The following is a 7,768-nucleotide window of genomic DNA, read 5'->3' as shown; positions in this document are numbered from 1 at the left end:
AGTCCAAGTTTTTGAATACATCGTGCCTGTTTAAGACATAGTATATGGCAAACTTGCAACCGTTCGATGATTCCGTAGTAGTTATGATTTCAATGGAGCACGCCACACTGACACAGACATGCTCCACTGCACAGGCAGTGTAAGGTTATCTAGTGCAACAGAGCGATATTGGTCATTCACAGTGATTTAGTATGTAGATTGATTAGGCTGATAACATACCCCATCTTTCAATGCGATTTAGATAACCTCTAAGACACTTATACATGTTCACGTGTTTCGGTGCTATGTAGCTGTATATATCCGGGATAACTGCTCTCTCTGCAGCATAAGATATTCCGATCAGTATGCTCGAGCAGGCTGCCAATAATTATGTTGGCGGCAGCAGTAACCCTTGACAACTTGGAAACCTAGGGAAGAATAAAACACGAAAGACAAACAAGAAAGCTAACTTTTCTTTTTCCTTACATATAATATGGTTACTCCACTCTTCAAATGTCAGCCGCAGATTTTAGCATTTGCACAGTTAAAGAGCTTGCGTACGTATGTGTGTGTTTCAAACAAATAGCTGTTTGTATTCCATACTCACGTTCGTAACATTTCAAGGAACTTGGTGAAGTTTCCGGTAAGTTACGTAATGTGTAGCAACAATACGAAACGCCTTTTCTCTAATAGTTGTTCGTTTCTATTCAATCCACAAAGTTTACAATGCGTCGGGCATAGTCAAAGCCATTGGTGGAAAATCTTCCAGGAATACACAGGTCTATTGTGCTAACCAAGCAATGCAGTCCTGATTTCCAGTGCGGCTGCACGACTGCTGATGATGGTGACACCGCACTGAATGTTGGCGATCACTAACGCGCAGTATGGTGCGTCGGCAGTGGTGTCAAATTTGAGCCATGCTTCAGAAGTGTGGTGTTCGAAGCAACCGGCCACGTTTTCATCGGTGTCACACTGCTCGAAGGTGTCGCATATCTCTACGGTATATCCAGTGAGGACGCCAAACACTTCCGGTGGAGGTTGCCAACGGAGTACCGCTTGAGACGGTGACAGGGAGACCATGGTAATGCCGAAAGGCGCAACTAGGTCTGAAGAAGAAGAGGGACAGAAACAAAAATTATATTTCAAAGCAATAATGATAGAATACTGCAGGATCACTCATACTCAAGGCATGCAACGAAGGTTTTTTTTTTTGGCACATTGTGATGCGAAGGCGAACACTTCAATGAGAAAAGGTAATTCACTAAAATCTCACTGCTGGCAGCCTAAGAAAATTTTCTGTAGCTTCGGATACCGAAATCAGAAACCTGGCACGAACACTTTGTTTTACACAATACTATTGCTGAGCATGCTAACGGTACCACTTTATCGAGTAGTTAGATGAAGGTTAGAATTGTGCATACTGCTTTAGGCGAACTTTAAAGACTTGGCGCAGCTGAAAAGAAACACCCCGCATACATTGAAACGTGCATGTAATGACGTTCTCAAAACGTTCGGACATCTTAGCTCCTTGTAAATGACAAAAAAACTCATTTCAATCCTCAGGGGAACAATGCCACTGATAGCAAGGTAGCAACTAAACACAGCCTATTACCACATTCATTGTGTGTGCTGAAGCCGAACTATAAAACAAAGCATCGCGCATTGTTCTAAAGCAATGCAAGCCCGGGGTAAGTCAAGAAATAGACAGGAATAAATTTACATAGACGCAGCCCAAAAGTGGGCCTCTCACAAATTAACTGCTCCGATCAATCGCTCAAGATCTGGTGCTCTTTCTCAGCAACCGCAGCTCTACTCTAGCAGAATCATTTAGAACTGTGGTGACATCCAAAGTTTTGTCTCTCTGGAGACCGTAACAAGCCTTTCGACCTTATATAATTAAAAAACTAATATTGGGCTACTTCCCCCATGACAAGCAGGAGTCAAAGAGCAGCAGGTATTTAATTCGTATTGAACATTTTGAATATTTGCACAAAGCTATTATTTAAATATTTCAAATACCTTGCGTTAGTTTTTCTGGCACACGTTCTGAAAAACATGGGCACAGCACGTTCACATTCATCAGTTTGTAAAACAATTTCGGTTAGGTTTACTCACAAGATGAAAATGTGACTTGCACTGCTTATCGTGAATTTGTCACGCTGAGAAAATTCGAATTAGGGAAATGTTCACTAATTGCGCAAACATATATACTTGTACGGCTCATAATTACTTGCGTGCCACACTGTCTGTGCAATTATTGGGGTTTAGATGCAATGTGATGTGTACTTCCAGCTTCCAGTTTGCGGAGATGTATATTTCGTAATGTCCTGGGTAAAACACTAACTATTTGCTATATATCGCACAACGACAATTCGCCGCAGCCCCAAAGAACCTGCCCATCAAGGCTTTATGATGCCATCCTTGGCGTCTTCCAGTGCACTCACGACATGTTGGGCGGTTTGCGTCAAATGAAGCGTAAGTAGGTGGATGTAATATTGGGCGTGAAAAATGCATGGACCATTGTATGCCAAATTCCTTTCTTGATCTACAAGTCATGGAACAGCCTCAAAATGTTCTTTATGGCTGCTTACACTAAGGGTTTGAAGATTAGATTGTTTTAAACTAGAATATACATTACATAAGTTGTTGAAGTGTACATCACTAAAAACAGCAATATTCCGATTACTGTAAAATAATTTGCAATGGCTACATTTTTTCACTTGCTTTAAAACACTAAGTATTTATGCAACAGTACCACCATCCTTCACACTGTATGCGTGAAAAAGAAGGTGAACTGGAAAAGCGCATTCTCCCGTTATGATTACAACAACCCCAAGAATTAAACTCTAAATTTCATAACACTCTTACGGGTGTATAAATGCGCTCTATATTGTTCCATGACTGACAACCTCTCCCTTCAAGAGTAAGATCGTGCCTCTGATGGAAACAAATGCAGTTTTTTTTTTCGGTGACTTCGTATGGCAAGCTCACCTAGCTATAGCTGCGGCAGGCAAGGCGAAAGCTTCATAAGTTAGGTTATATTAAGCATTGGTGACAAACACTTGTCCCATATGATGGTGCCCACCAGTTAGTCAGAACTAATCTGTAGCTTCCATTTACGCCGTCTTATCATTGCTGATGCCTCAGCTCGCTGTCTCGTACAATATTTTTGCAGCCTCGATACTGAACAATAGCCGTCGCATAATCCTGGACCCTTAGCAGTGTAAAACGTTTACAATGTGCGGTTACGTTTAGGTGATGCTCAATTTTACATTGCAGTTAGAACCACAGAATACGAAAAGCAAGTTACGCTATAGAAAGCGGAAGCACAGTAGCAGATAACCGTGCCTTTAGCTGAAATGTGATAAAACGAAAAAGGGATATCACAGCGTCTGACAAGACCTATTTCCACTAGTTTGAGCCGAACTCAACTCCTCTCCACTAATTATGCAATTATCTTGGTTAACTCATGGCTACTTTTCTTTTTGCTATTTGTGTATGTGTTGTAGATCTCTCTTGGGCAAAGCTAGTTAGTGCCAACAAGCGCAATTCCGGATGTGACATGTGCTTTCAACCATCCCCGTGAAGTTTCAAGCAAATTTAGGAGCAGCCAGCGCCGTAGAGCACACGAAAATTCAACCTGAATCGAAAAGGCTGCCACAATGAAGATGCCTAGGTCCCACTGCGGTAAAAATAGGCAGAACCAAGGAGTCCCATATATGTGCTGAAATTGTGCACTGATTGCACGAGCGGAAGCATTCGGATCAGTTCTCCGTGTGTTCAATGCATGTGAGACGAAAAAGCCAGCAAGCATAAATGAGAAATTTGCAATAAAAGCTCAAATAGCTCAAAGATAATACTGAAAGGGGTGAGGTCAATGGGCCAACTTGTAGGCAGGAGCGCGTTGGAGAAAAAACGCCACTCTGCACAGACACCGACAATGTTTATGTTTGTTATTTTATTGAGTATCTGTATTCAATACGCTCCACTGTAAGAGTCATTATAAGTACATATAAATTTAGCACGGCGCTTCTTTCATGGGTATGCACAGCATTCCTAATACGCTACGCTGCAAGCTCAATGGCATATTTGGCGAAAATTAGCACAGGAGAATAGTTACAATGTTGTCGTGCACTAAACGCCAGCAAAGCAGTCTTTGGTTTCAATTACGTGTTGACCGAAATTATAAAATGCCTATGATATGGACAGTCTAACCAATAGTGAGACATGCACTTGATGTGTTTCCAGTATTTATAAGTTTTAGCACATGCATAAACGTATTACCCTGAGCTGGACAGAGCCGCACTGCACGCCATTTAAGCTATGTCAAAACTATGGCCGGCAGAGGAGTTTTCCCAACCTCAAACACCTTGTAAGTGTGATGGTGGGCGCAAGCTCCTCATAGGTACAATAACAGCGCCAAAACACACATTTCAAGAAAGTCACCTTTTGAAGCTCGTACGGAAGAGCAATGCTGTAATGTTTCGTATTCTGTCGAGAAGTATCATGCTTGCAGATTACGGCCAATGGGAAGAAAGAAAAGTGAGAACAGGTTGTTTTCAACTGAGGTAGTTAAGAGTCATTGTAATACGCTCGAATAGAAACCCTAATTTCTATAAAAGACAGCGACTGGCGGTGCTTTTTCGCGATTTCCTATTCAGAGGCATGAAACAGCGATGTTCACATTTTCTTTTGGCTCTCTATGCGGATAACTTCATTTTTATTGATCTCGCCTCATTGCTCCGATAGACCGCTGCATTATGCTGATGTTTTTAACATACACATCCTTGTTGTGGTATCATAGGTAACCACGCATAATGTCATGCGGCACTAATATTTACAAGGAGTCAAACTCCAAAACCAAATTTGGTACAAGTAATTCAGATGTGCTGTGGTAGTAATCCATCTGTCATTTCAAATATCATCGTCATAGTGATTTATATCGAGTATATTATAAAATATGCGCAGTTAAGTTTATATTTAGCATCACCCCGGTAGGCCGGTATGCTTATGCATGAAAGTATTGCAAACGCCCTCGTTGTAGAGAAAAAGAACTAAATTGGAAAACTCGAAACACGCTAAACCAATAGTTCTTGCTTACTCACCTTCCAGCTCTTGCAAGGCTAACATTTAACCAAGTAATCCAAGTAATCCAAGCAATTTAACCAAGTTTTCTTAAAAACCACATGATGTCGACCATGGATGAAAGCATCAAGTGTCGTCCCTAACGATGAAAGCTCGGGTGGTGTGTTCGTGCAGCTCGTGTTGGCGCAAGCTTCGAAGAGGCCACATGTTGCTCGCGTTTAGCTTGGTTGAATCATCGTGCCGCTTACGTAAAGGCCAAGAATGGGGCTCAGAACGCTGTCATTAGTGTCATCGCAGTCGTATCTCACATCGATCCGGTAAATGTCGAAGCTACAATTCGGTCTCTCGCGAATAATGGTGATGAATTGAGCCTCAGTTGATAATAACTTCAAGTTAACCAGATCAAAGCAGAATTTTTCGTAACAGGTTTCTTAATAAATGCACCCTAACGCTATAATAATTTTTATAATAGGCGGTAAAATCCATTCACTAATTGTAATGGCAGTCAGCACTTCTCTTTTACGGCTAAAGAATCCGATTGTACCCAGTGCATTATAATCCTTAGGTTTTCTGTGTAGCTTTGGCAACCTGTATAGTTCGTGTAGTTTTATCGTGAAATTATTACATTCTTTCCCTGCTTGCGAAATGCTTGCATAGATGATATTCCATGCACGGAAAGTCTAAGCATTCGTTGTAAACATGCGACATTGAATTCTATTGACACTTTCAATATTCTAGAAATGTTGCTGTGCTTAGATATAATGTAACGGTAATATTATGCCCCCGCACACTCAAATGAACACATTCACTTTGCAAACGATCAAACACAGAAATAAGCTCACCAGAATATGCTGCGGCTATTTCATCACACGAATACGGCTGGAAAGAAAGAAACGACGTATCGTATTCAAATATATCCCTGCAATCGGCATGCGAGTGAGCATTGTTCGCACATGTTGAACATCCCCTAATAATTGCACGCATTAACTACAGCCATAGTCGCCTACATCACCAATGGTTCTTTCAGACGGTAATGCTGATAGCGAAATGTATATTCCCTCATTCAACAACATATCAGGGGACGTTATTGGTAGTGACATCTTAAACCACTTCTGTATTGAATTAAATGAACTTAGTTCTTTTATGTTGTGTAAGATTAAAGCACAAAATCTGAAATTCCAATGTTTTGCTTGAATAAGTAATGTGCTTCAAGTTTCAGAACACAGCAATAGACGTAACACAAAATTTAAGAATTCGTCTGCCTTTTGTTCAAGAACAATAACTGTCAGAAACAATAAAAATGCAATAACAATTTCTTATGAAGAACAAAGAAGGCGCGCTGCATGCATAATTGCCCGCGAAACTTACGGGAAGAAATTGTTACCGTTTGGACGCAACAACTAAGCATGGAGTAGAAAAATAAGTAGCCCGGCTCACCTGACTTCCAGGCAGAAAAAGCAAGGCCACTGATGCAGAACCGGCAGCGATCAAAAAGACCAATAACACAATTTTCCAACGCAGCGATAATCCGCATGTGAGATTCTGCTTCTTCCGCTCACGCAGTTGTCGTGACACATCCTGTGCAATCCTGGCTCTCTCCATGAAGCTCACGAAATTGTGTGGGCGTTCGCAGCGAACGCCGAAAAGCTGCTCGTCCTCCCACATCAACTCGTCTTTCGCCGGATCAGTACTATCGGTTCCTAAGATTAGTCTGAAGATCAATGAATTGTGTTACTTGAGGTGAGCGCTTCTTGGGAACAGCTGTTTTTCTAGCGACTGAACGCATCTTTCATAGACGATGATTGAAGCCTAATTTCGGACGCCAAAATGAGTTTACTGGAATCACAGAAAAACTGTGAAACAGAATTTCAGCGTCTGCGGTGAACGTAGCACTAATAAAGCGGTTAGCGTTGCAACGAGAACGCAAGTTATTGCCGAGAGTGGCGTGCGAAATTGACCTGCTGATGAAGAAGTGGTAGCCCGTTTTATCGAAGGAACGTCGACGCCTCCTCACAGCGTAACATTGAAACACTGACTCCCTCTGCCCCATTTGATAACAATGAAGGGACGCCAGCGAGTGCGGTATCGTTTGTGTAAGTTACAGAAGTCCTTGGCGGAAGGAAAAGAGATCGCCAGTTACACCAGTCGCGGAAGCGGCGCAGACACACTGGCGGTGCTGACACACAGCGTCGATCATTCTTCCGTCACGCCTATTGTCGGAGGACTGAAAACAGGATACATTACGTTCAACGCTTTAACGCCTACGGAAGCTATGTTTTTCTGGGTCTGGGGTTCGGTGATTTGCAAGCTGCCAGTGCCTTGCGCCTGCATTACGTTGGTCAACGTTTCCCCTTCGCCTAGAGGTGCCACAATATTAAAATATTGCTGAAATCTACAAGTTCCCTTTGCAATGAAGCCTGCGATCTGTTTTCGAGGAATTTTACATCCCTGTTAATGCTCACCCCACCAGAGGATGGCAAGTTCATCTAAACTATCTTGGTAAATGACTTGCATGCCGAATGAAATAATGCCGTATATGAAGATTTATTTCCTTTATTACGTAGCTGTCCTTCATGTTGGAATATTGACGGTGGTAGTTTGCAGCATATTTACTGCAAGCACGAGCAGAGCTAGACTCCGATATGTGAAGAGGATGATGATGTGTAGTGTTCAGTGGCGTAAAGGCCAGATATGGCGAAAGAGC

General features: G+C 42.1%; 1 long non-coding RNA gene across 1 annotated transcript; it reads right to left on the bottom strand.

Annotated features, from left to right (window-relative positions):
• Positions 1–676: 676 nt before the first annotated feature.
• LOC135914851 (uncharacterized) lies at positions 677–7,128 on the bottom strand. The gene is made up of 3 exons (XR_011509005.1): positions 6,502–7,128; positions 5,907–5,943; positions 677–1,085 (listed from the first exon to the last, which is right to left on the bottom strand). It is a non-coding gene; the product is annotated as an uncharacterized lncRNA (long non-coding RNA).
• Between the last annotated feature and the right edge of the window lie 640 nt (positions 7,129–7,768).

This window comes from Dermacentor albipictus, chromosome 10, assembly GCF_038994185.2.
Source record: "Dermacentor albipictus isolate Rhodes 1998 colony chromosome 10, USDA_Dalb.pri_finalv2, whole genome shotgun sequence".
NCBI classification, from domain to species: domain Eukaryota; kingdom Metazoa; phylum Arthropoda; class Arachnida; order Ixodida; family Ixodidae; genus Dermacentor; species Dermacentor albipictus.
This window is presented reverse-complemented; position numbering and strand designations above follow the sequence as displayed.